We start from the raw sequence: 24,476 nt of genomic DNA on the forward strand, positions 1-24,476 counted from the left end.
TAGTGAAATATATTTCCACTAAGCCCCCACACTTTCTTCTGTGGTAATAAAATAACTTCACCCCAAAGCAATACATTTATTCTTTTCAGTCAAATCACCAGCATGGCAGTAGCCTATGCTCCAACACAACTAGATAAGATGATCAATAAAGTGTTGAATAGGGTCTATGTGGGTGCTAAGGAGGATTTTCAATTGTGTTAAACTAACTCGATTTTTAAAAAATCAATTGGTTTCAGACTGTAGAAAGGGCCCCGGAACTACTCATGAACTTCGGACAAGGTACATGCTTAAGTACCTTGCTGAATTGCGCCTGTTTGTTAAAATACCTTTGCTTAAGAGCCAAACTAAAAACAAATGACTTTACTAGGGAAACTAAGGTCAAGGTAACATGAATTGTCAGTTTAATGACGGAGCCTGTATTAAAATTCAGTATTTCCTAGCTTCCATTCCCATCTTCCATGCTGGACTACATACTATGAGAAAGCACATATGACCCAGTTTGTTTGCAATGGAATACACAGTAAGTCAGGCTTTTAATATTTTGTAATTTAGCAGATATATTTCAAAAATATATTCCTGAAATCCTTAAAGTAAGCCTGAAAAGGTTAGCTGCCAAGGCAGGTTATTTTAAAGCTTAACAATCATTATGCTGTCCCTGGACATTTAGATTAATATGCTGAAAGCCCAAAAATATGAGCGTTATTAAGATTTCTTAAACTAATATATTTTTCAGTTTTTAAAATCAAAAGCCAATTTTTCACAGAAAATCTTGCCCCATGTAATAAATCCTGTCCATGTAGACTGTTGGTCTTGACAAGATCAATAGAATTTGCTTTTTTGTACTTTTTTTCCCCTCAGAACATGTTCTATTTATAACCCTCTTTAAACTTTTTGCAATATGTTTCCTGTTCAGACACACCATTCAGTCACCAGAAAGTGTCTCAGGCAATTTATTCACTTCCTGAACTCTTCACAAAGGATTCCAAACTCATATAAAAATTATGAGCATATTGCAAAAATCTTGAGGCTTGCATGTACAAATTGGTTCTTTACACACCAGAAATATTTGAGAAGCTGCACAATATAGTCATTAGATGTACTGGGGCACTAGTTCAACAAGAAGAGCATGTTTGACTTTAGAAATCTGGAAATGAATTTAAAGTCATTGCGTTATTATTTTTACCCATTCATTCATTTCATTGCTTTTCATTTATTTCATCGCCATGTAAGGATATTATATTTCAACAAAAACAAATACTTACACTTATGCCCTGCAAATCTGTCATCCCTCATATAGATCTCAGAGATCTCCTGAATGTTTTCTGTGCACACATAACTCAGTAGAAGCTGTTTAAATACATAGATGTTACCCAGAATATTATTTGGCAAGGAGAATTTAGAAGTGGAATGATATATAGAATGTCAGCAAACCTCGTTCCCCTGAAAAAAGCAGGAGCATAGACCTATAGTTAAGGATGGATCTATAGTCTAAAAATTCTATGTATTAGCTACCATCTGCATGATTCATCACAGAAACATAACCACAGAATTTCCTCCACATCCCACAGTAAAAGAAGGGAAACTGAAATATTTCCTTTCACTCCAGCAGCAGAAGCAACACACTGTTGTCAGACTGACTGTTCAACATGAAGACTCTGCCCTATCCATATTCATGGCAATTGGCTTTGCATTTATCTTGCATTATCTGTGCAGACCATTAAAAGATGTTCCTGTCAGATTGGGACCACTTGGGAGATACCTTAAATTAAAAAAAAATCTCAAATTTTGTAGCAATACTTAACTAAAAATAATAATAGTTATCTGCATAAACTCCTGGTAAAAAATGATGAAGAAAACTGTGAAATTATATTTAAGTAAGATATTATATTTCTATCCTATCTTAGAGATACTACTTTCTTTTCTGGTAAACACTTTCCTGTTCAGAGGCAGGATGGAGTAAATCATGAAGCTATAATAATTTACAGTCTATAGACTCAGGGCTTATCTACATTTACAGCACTGCACTGGTGCAGCTGCACCACTGTAGCGCTTAGTGAAGACGGTCCTACACCGACAGGAGAGCTTCTCCCATCAGCGTAGGTACTCCACCTCCCCAAGAGGTTGTAGCTATGTTAACAGGAGAAGCTCTGCTGAAGATATATTGCTGTCTACACCAGGGTTTAGATCAGTATAACTACGTCGCTCAGGGATTCTCCACACCCCTGAGCAATGTAATTTTACCAACATAAGTTGGTAGTGTAGCCCAAATCTCCAAGTCTTGTCAGCAAAGGAGTATTTGTAATGTATGACATGAAAATTTGCCTCGTTCTATTTTCATTTCAAACTTATTTGTTACTAAAAATTCCTTCCCTCTCTAATCCCAGTGGTTCCTATTGTCAAAAAAAATTAAAAAGGGAGGGGGGAGAGATTATTCAATATCTGCGCACAATAGAGGTATTCAAGGCCTTTGAATTAGATAATTTTATCATTTAACTCAAGAGACACCCTTGTACCCAGAAGAATCTGAGAGTCCTAAAAACAGAATATTCCAGTAAGGGTGAAGATGCAGCACTGCACTGTAAGGCAACAGACCCTAACTTTCCTGAAGTGACCTGATTCCACACCACAGGTTGTTGGAAAAATAAGAATGCCTCAATGTCTGACAGACAACATCAAAGAGATAAATGCCTACCCTGGTGGTCACATTCCAGCACTATCATTGTTGGCCTTTTACCTAGAGAAGTCGTTATCCTGCTTTCTCAGCCAGCAGTATTACAGAGTGCCTTGAAAGCAGCTGAAGGACATGGGGAGGAGAAACAGCAAAGAACCTTTAGGAAAAACAAAACCATGAAATATTGATGGACATAAATGTGTAAAATACGTTACAATTTCCTTATATTCAGTTTTGTCATTTATCCTTCTGTCTGTCAGCTGTGGGTTCCACATGGAGAGTGGATGAAGATGAAATAACCACTGAAGCATTTTTCCCAGTCTTGACTAGAACCTGAATGCTGCACTACCTGTTACGAAAGCCTTATGTGGGTATCCACATGATGCCATAATTTCTTCTCTGTCTGGGAAAGCAATTTTTGTCTCCAGTAGGATATTTGCTTCCAACGTTTCAGTTCCCTCAACAGTGCACGCTAATCTCCACCAATAGAAGAGATCAAACCATTTCTGAAGCAGGGTCTTCAAGATGACAACACAGCACTCTACTAATATCACACACCTAGGGACACATCATTGTGTGAAGGAGAGGAGACTGGGCAGGCCAGGACAGATACACATGGTCGCCCATCCAGTCACATGGAGAATCTCTAGGAAAAAAAGCCCTCTGAGGTCCACAGGGAACTGTGACAGACCCAAACCAGTGGGGTACAGGAGTCTGGTAAAGGGCAAATATACTGGTCACTGGGTGAGTAGTTTTCTGTTCCCTGAGTGACCAGAGCAGGGGCTGCACTAGAGTAATCAGGAACCTGCTAGAACCAATTAAGGCAGACAGGCTGATTAGATCACCTGCAGCCAATCAAGGCAGGCTAATCAGTGCACCTGGGTTTAAAAAGGAGCTCACTCCAGTCAGGCTGGGGGGAGCCAGAGGAGAGGAAGTGTGTGTGAGGAGCTGGGAGCAAGAGGCACAAGGAGCTGAGAGTGAGAGGGTGTGCTGCTGGAGGACTAAGGAGTACAAGTGTTATCAGACACCAGGAGGAAGGTCCTGTGGTGAGGATAAAGAAGGTGTTTGGAGGAGGCCATGGGGAAGTAACCCAGGGAGTTGTTAGCTGTCATGCAGCTGTTACAGGAGGCACTATAGACAGCTGCAATCCACAGGGCCCTGGGCTGGAACCCGGAGTAGAGGGTGGGCCCGGGTTCCCCCCAAAACATCCCAACTCCTGATCAGACACAGGAGGAGTTGACCCAGACTGTGGGGAAGATCACTGAGGTGAGCAAAATCTGCCAATAAGCGCAGGACCCACCAAGGTAGAGGAGGAACTTTGTCACAGAACACATAACCTGAGTGAGTCTAGAAGCAATACTCATCTTGAGACTTCTACTCTCCAATTCACTTGAGAGCAGATATGTCATCAATTCAGAGCCTCCTTTAGGTGTACTCAAAATAAACAGTTTCATAAGGCAATAAAGGTGGAAGGCCTGAGCTAGGTACAAATTTACTTTTTCTCATCTTGTTTGTCTTGTACAGAAAGGCACTAATCATCAGTTACATCCCCTTTAATTTTTAACACCCACTGTCTGTTGTGCTGCTTCAGTTTCTGCATTTCTTTGCCTCTGGTGTTGAACAGCTTGCACTTCCATCATGTTAATAATGCATCTGCTTATTGGTGTAGCAAAGATTAGATGCACTTCTCTTTATGTCTTTTCTATGAACTGAGGTGAAACCCTAAAGGCTTTGGGGCAGATCCTCAGCTGGTGTAAATTATCATAGACCCAAAGCCGAGGATTGGCCCCTTTTTATCTTGTTATTGAAAAGCCCAGCAAAAATTTCTTCCACTTGAGCTTATATGTTGCACTGTAATCTAGATCTCTCTGGGAAAATCAGAATCTCTATGCCTGTTTGTCTGTGTATGTGTTGTGGGGGAGGGGAAGGATGAGATGGTGTTTCCATTATCAACACAAGTTCTCTTGCTGACCCAGGGTTAGTAGTTATGACCATAGCCCAACAGTTGCAAGAAGTTTTGATCAAAAATGCTATTTTAAAATAGACTTGGACAACAGCCTAAGTTTGAATGCCTGGGGCTTTGCTCTAGAAAACAACAGAGAAAGAAATAAAGAGGGTTAAATAGCAAACCTGAATGATAAACACGAGGGGAAATACTTAAAACAAAAATTGGCAATCATCAGCTTATTGTAAAATTGGTAGGAAATAAGGATTTGGAAAGGTAAGCGAGTCAACCAGATTATAATTAAACACTTTAACTATACAACTTTTTATTCACCATAAAAGGCATTATGTTTCCGATGTCAAATACCATTTTCAGATTGCATGGAGTGAGTTCAGGCATATACAGAGCATAAAGAAAAAGGAAATTAATATAAAGCACTGACATTTCTCACTAAATTCCCTTTTGAATGATAATTTCTCAGTTTTTGAATATGTATCATTCAATATTATATAAATGATAGATCATTTCTATTCAATATATGCTTTCAATAGAAAACTCTTGCCCTTCTGGGAGAAAAACTACCATAAGGATTTGTGGTATTGAGCATTATTGCCAGGTAAGAAAACTCTAGTCACTGGGCCCCATTCTGCAAGCAGGAGCAGAATTTGGCTCACTAGCTGTTATTTTAAAAATGTACTAACTTAAGCTTCTATTCCATGTTGCTTGAAGTTACTTCTAGCCAGAATGTTTAAAAAAAAAAAAAAGACCTGCATAAGGAAGAAGCCGGGAAAGAATGCTGAAAGAATAGAATCCTGGCACGATGTGATTCCTACAAGAAAGCAAGCCTAGTGTGGGAGAGCCCAGAAATATGGGACCAGCTCCCTGAGGCCCATTCATGATGTTTTCTTTGGGAGAGAGAAAAGGAAATGGCTACAGGATGATACATTTAATGGGACAACTGAATACTGGAAGCGGTATGAAATTAACTTTGCCGTGTATAATAATAGACTTCCCAGCAAACCAGAAAAGAAAGGTGATGTCTTCAGTTTTAATCCAAAGACTTAAAGGAACACCAGCAGTTTAAACATCACACTACAGTACCAGGTTTTTGCTTGCTGTAGCTACAAATAAAAACCTAACTGAAAAAAAAATAATGAAAAAAATACATTTGTCTATATTTTTTCATTTTAATTACATTGCTCATGCACACGAACTTACACCCAGATCCTCAGAGGTATTTAGGTGCCTCACTCCCACTGAATATGCCTTCCTTTGGCTTCCAATCATTGGATCTCATTCTGCATATTTCTGCTAGATTAAAGAGCCGTCAGCTATCAGAAATCTCTTCCCCATGCAGGTACTTGTAGTCAATGACCAAGTCACCTCATAACTTTCCACCAGATAAACTAAATAGATTGAGCTTCTTTGGTCTCTCTTTGTAAGGCAGGTTTTCCAGACTTTGAGTTACTCTTGTAGCTCTTTTCTGAATCCCTTCCAAGTTTTCAACATCTTTTTAGATGTGTGTCCCTCAGAACTGGACACAATATTGCAGTAATTATCTCACTAATGCCATATACAGAGGTTATACCACTTTCTTACCCCAACTTGACTATACATCCAAGGATCCCACTCACCCTCTGAACTAGTTGAAAATGAACTCCCAGTGCTATGGTGTAGCTATCTACCATGATGTCTATGTCCTTCTCAGAGTCATTGCTTTCCAGAGTACATTGCCCCATTTTATGCATGACTGATATACTTTGTTCCTAAATATGACCTTACATTTGGCTATGTTGAAAAGCACATTGTTCAAATGAGCCAAGTGACCTAGGTCAACCTGTATCACTGACCTGTCCACATCATTATTTAGCACTACACCAATTTTTGCGTCATCTGCAAATTTGACCAGCAATGATTTTATATTTTCTTTCAGGTCACTAACAAAGATATTGAATAGCATTGGCCCAACCTGCACCCCAATAAAACATCTCCACTGACAATTCCCCCATTTACAATTACTTTCTGCTGTCTATAACTTAACCAGTTTTTAATCCACTTAACGTGGATTGTATTGACTTTGTATAGTGCTAGGTTGTTTTCTTTTTTTTATGTCATGTGGGATTAAATCAAACACCTCACAGAAGTCTAATTGTATATTATGTCAACACAAGTACCTTCCCCACAACAGAACAGAAATTTTCATTGAATACTCCAGCCTTTCCTGCACTGTGATTGATAATTTTACTATCCTTGCCTAGTGATCTCTACCATTGCTAGGCTTTCATTTGTTCCCAATATCGTTAAAGAATTTCCTCTTATTGTCCTTAACCCTACTAGTCATATATTTTTCACTGATAGGGAACAAGCAAGGATATACACATTGTAACAAATTAAAAAGCAAGAATTTAAAATCAAGAGGGGCATAAACCAGCAGACAATACAAAGATTTCAATAATACAGTAATGCAACTAGAATATTTAGAAAGGTGATAAAGCTCTAGGGTAGTATTTTGTATCTAATTAAACCTTTTTATAGAGGTGTCTGGATGACCAGTTATAAAGGAATTGCAATAATCCAGCCTACTGTCAGTATAAGTGTTGGCAAGTGTCAAAAGATCTGGGGATGACAGAAGCAAGATCCAATGCTATTCCACAAATGGTAAAAAGAAAATGTGGAAACATTTGAAATATGGTTCTCAAATGACAGATGACAAGAAGCAAAAATAACATCCACATTCTAAACCAGACAGGATACAGTAGCTGTAAATAATTCCACATAAAGAAAGAATAAAATCAGCACATTTAGGAAGGGTATATTTCAAAACCTTTACTGTCCATTCTTTTTTCCCCATAAGGAATGCTAGCCAAGCCTCCTCCAGGCAAATAGGATTGAACAGGCTGCTTCTAGCTCATGAGAAACCAACACAAATACAGTTGTGTACCATCTGCAGTAGAAAGTGAAAAGCTGCATATGATTTTGAATGATATCTCAGACAGCAAGGGAGTCAAAACTGATCTTGTGGAACACCAGCAGAGAAACGTAAATCACGTATATGGAACAGATTCTCTTCTCAGTTACACTGCTATAACTCCATTGACTTCAGCATGGCTACTCCTGCTTTACAGTGATGTGAGAGGTGATTCAAGTCTCCGGATCCAACAGGAGATAAAACAATTACAACCAGCAAATGAATTGCCAAGACCCTATTGTCATTGAGAAAGTCATTGCAATTGTCAGGAGGGCATCCTTCAGGGGATGATGAGGGGTATCCCAAAACCCAGGTCCCACAACTTCTGATTGCACAACAATCCCCCTTTTGGGAAGGCCAGGGTTAACCCCAGGGACAGACACCACATTTAGCAATAGGACAATACTTTTATCTGAAGGGAGCAAGCCCCAGTCACTACCAGGTGAAATCTCAGGGCAGACCCTAATCTGAGTTACAGCAAACCCAACTCAGTCTCAGACCCCACTAATACAATGCACCAAGTACTACATGCCTAGTTAAACAAATCAGTGCTCTCTAGACTGAATCAACTCCCCAGCAGTCCAGCTTCCACCCTCCCACTTCCCATGGCTATCCCCTCTATCCTCAGCTGGACTCTCTCCCCTTCTCCAGCCTTCGCGCTGGTGCTGATACTGCATCTCCAGCTGAAAATTCCACTTGGAGCAGGGCTTCCTCCCAGTGACCCAAGGCAGCCAGAGAGCTCTGATGTGGTAAGGCATACTCATTGGAGTGGGAGCAGCCACCTGTGGGGAAAGGATAGCTGCTTTCCTCTGCCCTAATATAATCTTGGGGGGAAAGTGCGTGAGGAGAGAGGGAGGTTGTCTGCTTCTTCAGTGACTTGGTCTCAGATGTCCCTGCTGAAACTCCCCAAATCTTGTTTGTGATGCCACTTCTTGGGTGGAGGTGGTCCCCCATGGTTTGGTGAGGGGTATCCTGAATCCCAGGTCTCCAATCTCTGACTGCACACAATCTCTGACTGCACCCTTCTGAATAATCCCAGTGCCAGTTATGAAAATCAGCTTTCAGAGTGTGCAGTGGCCTTGTGCTCTTTGATGAACTCTGGTTCTCCACCTTGTGCAAAGAGATTTGCCTTGATGGATTAAAAGTAATTAGAACTACTCACATGAAACAAGCCTACCCCATTCAAGTAAGGGTTAAGAGGATCAAGTTAGGGAGCACTTATGCAGAGATGGCAGAATTTTCTCATTGACAGCCTCAAGCACAGCAGGCAAATTCATCAGTATCAGTATGCCAGACCTGACTCCAACAAGGCACTGGGCACTCTGAGCAAGGCTTTTCCACAACTATAATTGGGACTCTAGTCTGATGGAAATCATTCATTAAAAAAACCCCCAAGGCACAAACCAACTGATCCATTGGAGGTCAAATTTTTAATCTAAGAGGCATTAGGTTTCGTATACATTAAAAATGCTAATATCTCAATATTTTATTATACCTTTAAAATGTTTTTTTGCCCCATATGTGCTACAGCTTCCTTTAAAAGGACAGGAAAGTGCCTTAGGCAAGAGCAGGATTCCTGGGTTCTAGCCTGAGCTCTGTCATTGACTGACTCACTATTTACATTTGGGCAAACAGCTTCCCGCCCTTGTGGGTCTCATTTTGCCCAATTCTGTTTAGAAATATTTTACCTCTCTGGGGAGAGGTTTACTGGGATGAGACTGGGTTGTGAAGCTTAATTAATGTTTGTTAAGCAGGTTGAAATCCTCAGATGAAAGACGCTATGTAAAAGTGATTATTATAAAGAATAAAAGTAAATATTGGTTTGTACATTTCTAGAGCATGGTTATACCACATAACCAGGAAGGAAAGATAGTCTTGTGGTAAGCACAAAACTAAATCAAGAAAACCTAGGCTGTATTCTGTCTGCAACAGATTTGCTGTGTGACATGCGCAAGTCACTCAACATCACTGTCTCTCAGCTACTTCATTTGTAAAATGGGGATAATAATATTTACCTCTATGACACTGGCCTGTGAAGCAAAATTAATCAAAGTTTGTGAAGTGTGCTGAGATCCTTGGCTGGAAGGTGCTATATAATGCATGTCACGTGATTACCATCACATAAAAGGCAACTGTATATTTCTGCACCCATGGAATAAACTGCAAATCACAGACAAAAATTCAGCTCATTGTGCCCTTGGGGGCCTCTAACCTCCACTTGTCCACTATAACTCCAACAGGCCCTGCTTCTAATGCTCCTGTCCAGTTAGCACATTTCACGCAGCAAAAGGCAAGGATCCACCACAAAAACAAATTATTTTCCTTGTCTAAGATAATATGGACCAAGCTTTAGGAGTGTTTCATAGTTGGGAAAGAGGCCCCACACAGATCATTAAATCCTGCCAGCTAACCAAGGAATGAGCACCAGTCACTCCCTGCTTCCTCACTCCAGTTCTGTTTGTCACCTGTGATGTGGGTGGAGTTAGTATTTCTTGATGGGGGAAGAGAGAGAAGGAAAGCAAAAAGGATGCACATAAAGAGCAAGGCATCAACCAAGAGAGAGTGTTGGTTGGGGAAAAAACTTCCCGGCAGTTTTCTCACCTTATTTTTAATACATAACCTAATTTACAAAAAACCTCTAGAGAGTTTTAAATTGTATTAGCCCGATTTCTCCAATGCCTCCATCTGTAAAATCAGGTTGGTCATGAAGGGCCTGATGCTGCAGTGAGCTCTGTACAGTTATGGAATGCAGTGGTGTGCCTTGAAGTTTTTATTGGCACTTGTTTGTGATGACCTGCCCTACTCATTTGTGCCTCTGCCTCTTGTAATACAGTCATCTCAGACAGATGCCTATAAAAACTTTACAGTGCACCACACCTTACCATCCCACATTGTGTAAGTGAACATGTGTCTGTGTATTCTATAGAAGATTTATATTGCTGGGCATCTGGATTGTGAATACACATGTAAAATGAAGGCTACTGCAGCCATTGTAACCTATCAGAGGCTAGTGTATTAGCTACACTTTTAGGCTAGTGTAAGTATAGTGAGTAATAACACAAAAGGTGCACAATTATACCATATCCCCATGTGCTTTGGTTGTGTTGGGAATATTGAATCACGCTTTTGTGAAGTATTTTTCTTACATCTTTTCTAAGTACAGGCAGCAGCTCAGTTTATGCAGTGGGGGGTTGATACAATGGCCATTGAAGTCTATGGGAAACTTTCCACTGATTTCAATAGGTGGTGGATCAGACCCTAATAACCATTTAAACTTTGATCCTGCAAAGACTTACATTTCCAAGTCCCTTTATTCATGTGAGTAGTTCAATGGGTCTTCACAGGATCAGGGCACAGTCAGAACCTTCAGCAGATTCCAACTTTCATTACATCTATCAAGGTGTACCATAAACAAGAGCAGAGCTCATGTGAATTGTGATATCACCAAACTTCCCCCATGAATTTGCAAAGATTTACACACATGCTCAACATTATGCACTGCATGTTGTCCCATTGACGTCAAAGGGATCTTTTTCACAGTGTGTAATGTTAAGCATATGCCGGGTATTTGCAAGCTCATGGCATTGCTCAGAGTTTTCCTGTTTCTGAGGCAAATATTCTCCTCTGATCTCTTGCCCAATGTTGCACCCCACTGCTTTTTCTCACCTATTTTTAGGCCTCTTTTCTTCCAGCCCTTACCCCCTCAGAACTACCAAGCAAATTACTCATTTTTGCTCTGCAAATACAAACTAGCTACTCCTGGCTGCATATTTTGATGGCATTTACCTATTATAGCAACTTTGGGAATTATTTTCTTAAAACCTACCATTTATTTATTCTAAAAGTTAAATTGTGAGTGTTTATAGCTCTCAGCTGAGTTATTTTGTCATAAAATGTGGTCAAGGGTTTGGCCTTTGCAGCCTGCCAGCAGCCAGCTCAGCTCAGTTAAAATTAAGTTCTATTTCTTTAACATGTTTTTGAGGCTGAGAGGTTGGGAATCAACACAAAAGGGCAGAGATGGACAAGCAAAATATATTATGAAACAGAAATATCATGTTGGTTATAAATACTCTGTGGCCACTTTCTGTGGCCACTACCAAGTTGGATTTTAAATGTTAAAAACTGACATTACAAGTTCTAATTTGCAGTTGGGATGTTGCAACCCTGGATCTGCTATCGCCGTGTGTGTCTGGGTTGCATAATTATAAAGCTTCTGCTTTCTTTATTGTAGCTTAGCTCCTTTTATTGAGATAATAGTTAATATTTTAAGAATTTTCCTTTAGGTAAAACAGAAATTGATTTTTAAAGGAGTAACAGCAAGGGAATAACTGCTTGGGACCTGGTCGCTCATTTGTCCTTCAAAGTCTATACATGCTAAGTGAATGATTATTATTACTTTTATTTTTAATGTTTTTATTGTGGGGGAGGTGGTTGTATCTTAGAAAAAGAACAATGAAAATAGCTGTGAATAATTATTATTAATAATCAAGTTTATTATGATAGTGTTTAGGGATTAACCAAGATCAAGGCCCCATTGTGCTAGATACCATAAAAACACAAAGTGTGAATGACATATTTTAAAACCCCATAACTGTGAGTTATTGATAACCAGTATCCATACATCAAACAGCACAAATGATATAGTATATAACAGCGGGGGGCAAACCCACCTGCAGGACCCTTCCCTCTGGCCCCCAAGCTCCTGCCAGGGAGTGGGGTCAGGACAGGCTTGCGGAAGAGCCAGCCCAACTCCCCGGCAGCGCGATGAGCGGGGCAGAGGCTAGCCCCTGGCCCCTCCCCTTCTGCTCCCCTCCCTTCCCTGCCTCCCTTGCAGTCACAGTGTAGGGATATTAAAGAAGGTTTATATTAAACATGGTTTATATGAAAAATGACTTATTGTTAATTGATGCCTTATAACTAAAGGTTTATGTTAAAAGTAAATTTGTGATTCTAACCTGCAAGCCACCAGCTGTGTCTGTGTGAAGCCTGCTCAAAGAAATACTTTGTATAAAACTTGTTAAACATTAATTAACTCTAAGTAAGCCAAAACAGTAGCTGTTATAGTGTATAAATAGAGACCCCCACCCTCTGTAAGTTTTCATCTCACTTTATCTTTGATTGTTAAAAGACAGGGGGTCTCACATAAATTGGTAACACCCCAAATGGTAAAGAGACAGTGAAATAGATGTAATTAAGATAGAGAATGTATGTGAATGAATTGTTAGGGAGTTACCAGCCTGAAGAATTCAGTGTCGGCTGAAGAAGGTGTCAAGTGGGATCAACCAGATGACCCCCCCCCGCCGGGCAAACTGGAATCCACCCACCACACCTCAAAGGAAGGAAAAACAAAACATCTAATAACATGGAGCCAGCCATCTGCTGATTGATTTAGCAACAGCAGAATGAAGCAACTCCTATGAACTAACATAGGGGAAAATCCCTATAAAACTGGACTCTAAAGAATAAGGACTTTGAGTCTATGGTTCTGCTGCCAGCCTCCAGGAGCATCAGATGCATCTGACACAGACTCGGCTCCACTCTTGTGTACAGGATACCTGGCCAGTATTCTGTCACAAGCAACGTCTAGGCTGGTAACTATAACATCTATACAGAACCTGAATGAATGAGTGAGAGTGTGTGTGTGTGTGTGTGTGTAAGGAATAAGTAGTGATAGAAATAAGTAGTAACACAATGTTGTTTACTGTTGTCTTTTGTTTTGTTATGGTATTTACAATAAATGTGGCATCTTTGCCTTATCCCTCTTAATAAGATCCTGCTGGTTTTTATTATATTGGTATAACAACAGTTCCCCCAGCCCCTGGGCAGTGTGGCTGCAGCTCCAGCCAGCCGACACGGCTATAGCGCCACTAGACCTGGTGCTCCAGGGCGGCACGGTCAGGGTGCAGGCAGCAGGGGGAGTTCCGGGGGGGGGGGGAGGGGAGGCGAGAAGCGGAGGGGGCGAGGGGGAGTGGTCAAAGGACCTAGGCCCTGCTGCCAGGGACAGGGGCAGAGCAAGCCAGGGCCCCCCTTCACCCCCAGCACGCTTGGCCCCTGTCCCCAGCAGCCAAGTCCAGACAGGGAGCAAGCCCTGCCCAACTGCCAGGGAAAGCAGCCAGACAAGCAGGGGAAACACACAGGGAAAGGACTGAGCCCTCCTTTCCCCCACCGCACAGGTAACATGGGGCAGGGAGAGCAGGGAGGGTTGGATAGGGGGCTCCAGGGGATGGGGAGCAGGGGAGGTTGGATAGGGGTGGAGTCCTGGGGGTGGTCAGGGGGTGGGAAGCAGGGGGGATTGGATAGGGGATGGGCATCCCAGGGGGATCGTTGGGGGACAGAGAGCAGGGGTGTTTGGATAGGATGTGGGAGTCCCGGGGCACAGTCAGGAGTGGGGAGCAGGGAGGATTGGATGGGGGTCAGAGTTCCGGGGGGCTGGATAGGAGGCGGGGGCCAGGCTATGCCTCGCTGTTTTGGGAGGCAGAGCCTCCTCCAGCCTTCCCTACCTGGCCTGCCATACAATTTCTGTACCCTAGGGCCAAGATGTTTGCCCACCCCTGGTATATAACAACAATCCTGGGAATACATTATAAGCACCCTAGATTATGCTAACATTCACTTATAAGTAATACGTAATGAATACATTCAATAGAAAGTACAGGGATGTTTATTTCAATAGTTTCTGTAGTTTATTCCAAAAAGTCATCATATTCTATTACCTTCCACAGTCAGCTCTTAACAGTTGCATAACAACTCAACCCCTTTTTATAGGCTGCAATGATATGGAGCCTGTAAATCTTGGGTTATGAAATGCAAACTATTTCACAGCAGCATGTGCCTGCTATTAGAAAGTGGCTCCAGCAGCAAATTCACATCTAAAAATGTCTTCAGAACTTGTATATTGATTTCAGTGCTGCTAAAGAGCAAAAGTTCCCCTATCACTAGGAAGTATCTGTTTTAAAATGCTAAGTTTTGAACTAAATTTGACCTCAAGTCATGCTCTGTGGAAATACAACATTAATATTATTAACAATCTAGGCTTGAGATCTGCATTCTTAAGAACTGCAGAACTAGTGGTAAATTGTAACAAACAATATAATTCCCATCACATTTCTAAATTCTTTTCTACAGGGTGCATTTCGGAACTCTGGCCCCAATTCGGCAAAGTCCTTAAGCACTTGTGTAACTTTAAGTAGCTGAGCAGTCCCAATGAATTCCATGCGGCTACTCATATGCATAAAGTTACACATGTGCTTAAGTCTTTGTGGGATATTTCCTTCTAACCATTTTAACTAAGTCCCTAAAACTTAATTGAAGCATATAATCGAGGCTTCAACTCTTCAAATGTCCTTCCACATTTCACTATTGAGGAATCAAAGGGAGATGCTAAGGTAATTTGCTATGTAAATACAGAATTAGTTGGCTTATTACATGAAATATGTGTGCATTGTAATTTACCAGCTTAAAATAAGGACAAAATAGTATCATGATAGTGCCCTGCTTCCAAGGCATACAATAGTCTGTGCTAAAGGAAAACAAAGCAAAGTGAATACCTGTATATATTTTAGTAGTAATATGTAATTTCGCATTAAAACCATTTTACAAATCTTTAACATAAACTAGTTTTTTCCTTATTATTCCTTAAAGTATACCACTCAACATACCACATTCCCAAAGATCAAAGCTCATAATTATACACCCATAACACACAAAAACCAACAATCCAGAGATCGTCAGGGCAGTCCATAAAAATACATTTGATAATAACAGCTAAACTGCATAAGGGGTGAATAATTAGGCAGATACATGTCTAGACGTGTTTACAGCAATCTACCTTTGTCCATGTGCCTAAGAAGTCAACTGGTAGGTGTGTCTAAATGCTCATTAAGAGCTTGATTCAAAGTCCACTGAAGTCAGTGGAAAACCTATCGAGCCTAAACAGAGGCAGTCATATTGTTTAAAAAATACTATAAAAATAAAAGATAACACATGCAGTATTGCCAGTCTCAAATGTTTAAAACTCATGAGCCAGACCCCAAAAAATCATGACATTAAAAAACAAAACAATACATTTTGGGTTCTTTTTATTTGCCTTTTGCTTTCTGAGCCTTTAGGGTGCACTCGGGTCACATTTTCAAGCTTTTCTCGGCAATCATGAGCACTAGAATCTTAGGGATGGTGGGGGGTTAAATGAAATATGACAATCTCATGTAATCACAAGACTCCAGGAATTCAGGCTTGAAGAAAAAACATCAGCATCGAGACACTTGCAATTAAACTGCAAGAGTTGGCAACAGTGAATATGGAAAAATAATCTGATGCATAATATTTCAAAAGGAAAACTCTTTGTAATCAGTTCTGCTTTAGATTTGGGGGTGGGAGAGCTCTGTTGAGTTTCAGCTAAGGATACCAAACAACTTGCAACATGCAGCCTCTCACACTCAATAGGGAAAAAGAAAAAGGGGTGGAGGAGAGAGAGACAGACAGACACACAGACAAACAGGTTGAAAGAAAGATGATGAGAGCAGAAGAGGGAGGAAAATAATACTGCCTGCAGAAGAAGAAAGGGAAGACCTATGACATATTTAACTAGGTGAAAAATCTCCAAAAGAAAAGTCCATGTGTGCACGGCCTTAGAAAGTCAAACAAGATTACAAGTTAACCAGTGGTCAACTATTGTTGATGAAAGTAAAGACCACTAGCCAGATTCTGCTCTTAGTTGTACCCATGCATCTCTATTGGCTCCAATGAGTACCGAGAGCCTAGCATAAGCATTCTTTACATTTTCTCTAAGTTGAAAAAAATGAATTGGATATACATAAGAGCAGAATTTAGCCCCATATATCTTCCACTACTGCTGCCTATGCCACTCCTGCAAGAAAGATTTGATATGTTGTTTCTAGAATTACAATGTTTAAAATTCCTTAGTGCAGATTTTAAATGGCCTACGCATTTCTCCCAAGAAATGATGCAACAGTGATCAGTAACTGGTTACACAGTGCAGCTGGAGTACTGTCCAATTCTGCATGCATGTGCAAAACTTCCATTAATGGCACTGGAGTTGCACATGAGTAGCTGAGGGAAGAATGTGGCCATTGTGTTTTTAAATGCTTACAAAATGATTAGACCTAATACCTTGTAAAGGATTTAATTTTCCTGAAGAGCTTCTGGAAATCATTACTCTTCATCATCCCCAAGGGAAACTTCAGGCCATATCATGATACATATCTCAGCAGAGTAAAACTCTTACCAACAAAAACATATTTACTGTGCACAAAGTCTGAGCAAATGTGGCCCATATCTTCCTGACATGTTAAGACACTGCATGATACACATTCTTAAAATACCACACCCCTACAGTAATGATTTTGCCATGATAAAGGCTGTATTTTAGTAATCTCTTTACCTGCAGGGCTGAGTAGGAAGGAGTACTACTTGTATCAACCAAGTGCCAATGCTCTGCATCATAAAAAATCAATGTGCATATTATGGGTCTGATCCCAGAAGGCGTTGAGTGCCCTCATCATCGAAGCCAAAGTCAGGTGTTATTTTGGTAAGCACAAAATGTGTTTCTGACGAAGCAGGCGTCCCCGTGACTGGCTCCTGTTTACTGTTCATGATATACTTTATATTTACTTGTTTGACCTGAAGGGTCAGCGATGTTGCCTACAAAGTGCTGAGTCCAGCTCTGGAAAATGTCTGTCACTGTGCATTGAAGTGACTCCATTGGTCATGATTCTGCATGATCTGAATTCCAAAAAACAATGGAAATCAGAGTTAATAGCACCACTCCCACCCCTGGCTCTACCTTCTGTCTGACACTTTCCCCACTCTCATTAGCAGGTAATCACACTGTTCCATCTGACCTGCCTTATCCCAGCAGGAGCACTGTATTGTGTAACATGCATTGTGTTGTAATCTTATTGTGGGAAATATGAAGTCAGTGGGAGCTGAGGGCAATCACCAGGATAGGGACCAAAGGATCTTTATAAAATGACCATACCTGTGACCCAGTGCAATGGAAAAGACAGAGGCAGCATTCATGTAAACAGCCAGACTGTTCTGACCCCCTGTCACCAGCAGAAAACTTGGCCCCTCTATGTCAGCACTGACTTTACTGGCAGAGAGCCACAGGAAAGTAAGCACTTTAATTTAGCATTCTCATTCCTGCTTTAACCTTTATAATCAAATATCAAAAAGAATTAAAACAAATTGTGGCTGTAAGGACTCACTGGTGCATTAAATTTTCTCTTCTCACCAGCACATTTGATACGTCGCTGCTAAGCTAATAAAACATAACACTGGATCCCTTCCCTTCTTTTTTTTCTTTTCTTTTTTTTTTAAATGTTAAAACAGAGGTATTTTCCAAAATAAATAGTCTTGACAACTGAACTTTGCAGAAACCAATGTCATAAGCTGACGCCTTGGCAGTCATAATAAATGTGTTTAAGATCCCACGCAGCACATCAGATGGGATAAATAAATGACATGAATGCCAGGTACAGATACAGCCATGACCCAAGAAGGCAGGTGTGTACGTTTTCACAGTTCCTTCATGATTTATGAAGTAACAAACACATTTATTTTATGGAAAATAGATTGGGCTTGATGCTGCACTGCTTGATCCTTGTGTAGTCATTTACACCTTGTGCAAAATGGGTGTTAAATGCTACTAAATCAAAACAATTGTGGTCTACAACCCTTTGCACAAAGGGTACATAATTATACAAGGTGCAAGACAGTGGAGTATCAGGCCCATTGCGTTAATTGAAGCATGACTGGGAAAATTGCTAGAGCAAGTGTGGTGGAGAAATCACAGGGAAAAGTGTCACAAAGCAGAACAGTTCTTACAATATTTGGAGTTAAGATTTAAGATACAAAAATGTACCTTTACAGTTACTATTTGGCACCACCAACTGGACACTTTGAAGAATTAAATATCTAGAATTTAACTACTTAAAGTGGAAATGTGAGCAAAGTTGTCCTTTCATGTTTTACCGTGCTGTCTGTTGGTATCCTACAGTGGTAGCGTTGACGTGTCAGCTATAAACAGCAGGCAGCCCTGCAAAATGTAAGATTACACAGCCACATTTCATTCATTGTGCTGAACACTATAGTCAAGTGAAATATTGGAAATCCACATCTGTACCGTGCGTGTGCCCAAAAGCATCTCATGTTTCATTCTAACTCAATAGATACACTGTTTCCTCCATTTAGTTGTGAGAATAAGGGACACATCAAGCTTAAGGACTGTACAGAATGTGACTCTACAGCCTTATCTGTACTTGCAAATGTAGTGCTCCTTTTTTTTGCTACCAAAGCTCCAAGTCCTAGTGTAGAAAGAACCCAGGCCTTTCCACTACATGTCCTGAAATTCTGCTCTGATGAGCCAGAAATCTCTGAGCATGGTCTACACTAGCACTTTCACCATTGCAACACAGACACTACATTTGCTAGTGCAGTGAAGTGATGGGAACTGTTGTTTTCTAAGATGGTGCCATCTGGGCTAGTGCAGAATGTTAATTGAAATTATCTGAAAAAAGTTCAGGTGTCTAACTGTTACTTATAATGATTTTTAGTTAGCCAGTCTGGTCCAGGTGACGTCAGTGGCAGAATGTGCACGTAGTTCAGTGGGATATAGATTTGGCCAATGTTCCATACTATTTATAGCACAGTATGTGTACTACGAATATAACCCCAAATCACATTTTACGTACTAGCAGCCAAATCCTGCAAAGGATTAAGCTTTGTGTAACAGAGAGTGTACTGGAATGACGTGTCTCAGATGATGCAGAAGTACTGTTTACGAGGGCAGAATAGGAACAGTATATCCAGTTCCTGACAGAGTCTTTCCATCTCTCTTCCAAGGTTCATACGTGACGGGCAATGAGTAATTGTGGCTGTGGGTAGTTCTGTCTACTCCTGATCCTGGAGGCAAAATTTGCAATCATTTAGCCTATAACTAGATATTATTCTATACTTGAAAGAGTGAAGTATTTCTCCGGCAAGCACAGGGGCATAAATTGTTTGGGATAAGACGCTCTCGTCCCTTGAGGTCACGACATCATTCTGTCCCCCACTAAGTTTTGGTGCAGAATCTGGCCCTAAAGATTTATAATACAAAAGACCGTTCAAATTTCTCATAGTAAGATTACTACACAATGAATAATGCACAGTGTATAGTTCAGCTATGATGAAGCAGGTCAAATGGAACAGAGTGCCAGTAATTAGTACTGAGGATGGGATGCACTATTAACTCCAAGTTCCTTTGCTTTTGAAATTCAGATCATGAAGAACTTGTGACAAGCGGAATTACTTCACAGCACATTAACAGTCCCCAAAGCTGGGCGCTGAACTTTACAGCAGTGACAGTGCAGGTCATGCAAGCACAGGAAAAGCACAGGCTGAAAAGTAAGCAAAAACCAGTCACGGTGACTTCTGCTCCAATAGGAACATTTATACATCTCAAAAAAGCACCACAACATTTGGCACAAGAGGGAACAAGGATTAGAATAGTAGGAATGTTGCTGATCAAGACTGAGATGCACTGGCAGAGCTGTGTAGATATATATGCACAGCACCTGTCCCTGCTATGCCTGTCTCTAGCTAGTGACGTTAATCTCTCACTTTCATAACCATGACATTCACACACATTTTGAAAACAGCATCTTGTAAATGCAATGCAAAATATTTTGAAGGAAGCTTCAGTGAGAAAGACACGTCCATAATACAAGAGATATAGGTCATCTGAAGAGGAAGACAGCAAAACAAAAAACAAGTCATCCAATATATTCCTTCATCTGAGTAACAATTAGCACTTGTTTTTTAAATGATAAAAAAGTGACAGTTTAAGGGTTTGGCTACACTTGCAGATGTACAGCGCTGTGAGTTAAACCTGCCTTCGTACAGCTGAGTAGGGAAAGCAGCACTTGCAGCGGCATTGGTGGTGAAGATACAGGTGTTGGAGGCAGCTGGTGGTGGTAAGAACCCGGATGTTGGGGAAAGTGGGTTGGAGGTGACATGGGGGCACAAGGGAAAGAGTTTTGAGACAAGGGCTGTAGGGGGGTACGGTAGTGCTCCGCCTGAATGGCTACGAGTTCCTGGATAGAGTCCGCTTGGTGCTCCATGATGCTTATCAGCTGATCCATGCTTTGCTGCTGGTGCTCTGTGCTTTGCCGCCTTCACGCTGCGTTTTCCTGGCGGATCCTGCTTTTGCTCTCCTTCCACTCCTACGCTTTTTGATTCTCTTTAAGAGATTGCTGCATCACTTCTTGCAGCATATCTTCTTTGCTTTTTCGCGGCCTCTTCCTGAGTCTTTGCAATCTCTCAGCCGGTGATAACACGGACGGCTGAGATCTCAAGGTTGCATCTTAACGGAGGCAGCATTGTTTATCCCAGACAGAGTAATGATTCCCCCACACTTAAGTAGGGCACACATAGTCTACACAATAGCATAATTTTCCCATCCCAAAGAGAGCGCACATAACCCACGAGAGCCCCAAAATGGTGAGTAAGGGGGACTGATTGTTTCATGGCTGTATTGTCCTCTGGGTTTCTGTGCCTTGGGGAGAGCCAACAGCTGCAGGGGGCACCTACACTGAACACTGTCCCAACATTTTCCACAGGAGTTCATCCTGGAAGATATCTCGCTGCTGAGGGTGACTTGGGAAGCAAGGGAGGGTCTTCTACTGCAATGTGGCTTCTGCCCTGGCCCATATGCAGCTTGCCTGTGTGCAGCAATGGTCCCTCCCACCCCTCGCGGCACAGTGGCGCTGACACGTTAGCCTGACTGGGACAAAGACCACGGTGGCTCTCTCAATAAACCTGTGCAAGCGCATTGCCCACGTTCTGGATGAGACTTTTGAAGAGATTACCGAGGCCGATTACTGCAATGTGATATGTGCATGCAGCCCTAATCCTCCTCTCCCAAACAGCCCACACCGAAAAAATTCCTTCCCGAAAAAAAAGCCACTTACCTGCTCTTCTGTTTGTCCTCCACCAAGTACCGGCCGCTGTGACTAGCTACCTTCCTCCTGGCTCAAGAAGAGCTCCTGGCTGCATGCCTCCAGGGATTCCGGGGTGTTTCCCCCTGCCCCAGCACCCTCACTCCCGCTTTCCTCCTCCTCCCACTCTGAAGTGTCCACGGTGGTGCTCGGAGTGGAGGTGCGGTCACCCCCAAGTATTGCGTCCAGCTCTTTGTAGACTTGGCAGGTTGCAGTGGGAGCACCCAAACGGCCGTTTGCCTCGCAGACTTTGCGGTAAGCACTCCGAAGCTCCTTCACTTTAATCCTGCACTGCAGTGTGTCCTGGTCATGGCCCCTTTCCATCATGTCCTTTGATATCTGCCCGAAGGTATCATAATTCCTACGGCTGGAGTGCAGCTGGGACTGGACAGCTTCCTCCCCCAAACACTGATGAGGTCCATTAACTCACCATTGCTCCATACTGGGGCTCGCTTGGCGCGTGGAGATATGGTCACCAGGAAAGATTCGCTGATAGCACTCCATGTCTGGCTGAGCAAACAGGAAGGGGATTTTTAAAATTCCCAGGAATGTAAAGGGCGGGTCTGATGGTTGGTCACCTGAGGCCAGGGCAGTAGAGTTCAAACTGATGACCAGAGTGGCTAGAAGAGGCATTGTGGGATACTGCCGAATACTTGATCGCATTGGGTGGCCACACTGGCGCCGCAGCGCAGCAGCAGTGGCGCAATAAACCTTATTCCTCTCGGGGAGGTGGAGTACCAGCAGCGCTGTAGCCGTGGAGACACAGCGCTGTACGTGCCTTGCCAGTGTGGATGGGGAGTGAGGTACAGTGCTGTGGGCAGTTTTATTGCGCTGTAACTCGCAAGTGTAGCCAAGGCCTAAGAGTCTGTGAGGTACCGAACAGCCAAATCCCACTGAGTTCAATTCCCATTTCATTCATTGGGAACTGGGGGTGTCCAGCACCACATGGGCAGTGCTCACCACCTGACATGATTTGAATCTAAAAATATTTAATAAAGAGATCTTTGACTTGATGAAATGCACAAGAATCTGTAAACAAGTGTGATAAGTCAAACTGAGATATCAGTTATATGCAGCTGAGAAAATCTTAGGTGTCATCATGTTATTCTACCACCCTTAGATAACCAGCAAACTATTTTAGCCACCAAGCCTTTTCTGAGAAAAAGGAGTGATAAAAATGGCTTGAGGTGGATGAATATTTCAAGATGACTAGACTTTTTCCATGGAGGCTGGAAATACTGTAGATTCTAGTCATGCTGTGTTCCTTCCTTCTGTAAATATCCTGGATGAAATGCTGGCTCCATTTAAGTCAATGGCAAATCTCCTATTGACTGCAATGGAATCAGGATTTTACCCACCATCTCCGTCAACTAATTAGACTATTTCTTTCAAAAATTCAGGATAGCTTATGGATATGTGATGTGTATTTGCCTCAAGCAAGGCTATTATTGTGTTTTCACATTGTGTTGTATATCTACTGCCTAGTAGAGGAAAATGAGTATTTTATAAATGTATCGATTTTAATCTCATCCTGAATAAAGTTATTCTTTTCACTCAATGCAGAGCCATGGGATAAGTAGGAAGAACTTTGAATATTGATAATTGGAAAGGTAGGTCAACTCTGAAGCCTTTTCAGTACTTTTCATTTCACTTTCAATATAAGTGCAGTAAATCCAAGACCAGGCCACCAGAGAGGGTTTGCCTCAAAAACACTCTTGGGTGATGGTGTCCACAATGCTCTGAAGTCTGGACGGGAACACAATGCAGCACTGGAAGGAGAAATCCTCACATTAAATAAATCTCTTTTAGATATTTCTATAGTGCCTATTAATGTAGAATCTGAATTAATCCCACAACTGCCTGGAGCTTCCTACTTACATTATTTCCCTCCAGATAAACTGGCAGGCATACAACCCTCTAATTTAAAACAAGAACATCATGTAGTACTCCGGTAAACAGGAAGTGAATGATAAAGTTCAAATGATATAAGATTCAGGAGGTCCCAGTGCCCACTAGATGGTGCTATTATCACTATACATTCCTAAACTGGGAGTGGCCTATTTTGTATCAATTATAGCAATGCCTGAGAGCACAACTCTACTGAAAGCTTATCAGTGTTTCAATTTTAAACCCCCGTTTTTGAGAAAGAACTGGGGAGCTAGCTTGTTATGAACATTCATTCAGAGCATTGACACAGTATTTGTCTCAGTCCAGAGAAATTTTTGGTTTTGGAAATTTGCATTGATTTGATCAATATATAAGCCAGCGGAGGTAAATGCATACACACAGGAATGGGATTTTCAAGAGCCTAAGTGGTGCATAAATGCCATTAACTCTCAATGGGACTTATGCTACTCAATCCCTTAGGAGTTTTTGAAAATCCCATCCTATACAGCAGTTGGGCAATTTTGAATTCTTAGCAATACAAGACTTTATTTAAAAATGAAATGTTTAAAGTTGCTTAGTCTTTGATATTGATTAAGCTCACTTGGGATTTAAAAAGGAAAACTTAAAACGGCCAAGTTTGTCTGAAAATCAGCTATTGCAAGTCCCTCTCTCTCTAAAACGTATGAACATAAAGACAAGTCAGGGAGATGAGATGCATGAAAGGGTGTCAACCATATTGGAGAAGACAATGGAATACATTACTGCTGGCCTACTATTTCCCTCCTGCAATTTACCATGAAATGAGTTCTCAGGAGTATTGCAGCAATAGATGACATTGTGTAATTTCTCCTGCCAGTTCCATACTCCACATTTTCTCCTTTCAGTTGTTGAGTGGATGAGCACATCTCCAATGATTCTATCCCGGTCCAATTGTTGTTATTTATATAACATAAGTGTGCATGTTTTACAGCAGCACCTGTGACCCTCCCCAAAACATCTGCCAGCTTG

The sequence above is a fragment of the Mauremys mutica genome, chromosome 4, assembly GCF_020497125.1.
Source record: "Mauremys mutica isolate MM-2020 ecotype Southern chromosome 4, ASM2049712v1, whole genome shotgun sequence".
Classification (NCBI taxonomy): Eukaryota; Metazoa; Chordata; order Testudines; family Geoemydidae; genus Mauremys; species Mauremys mutica.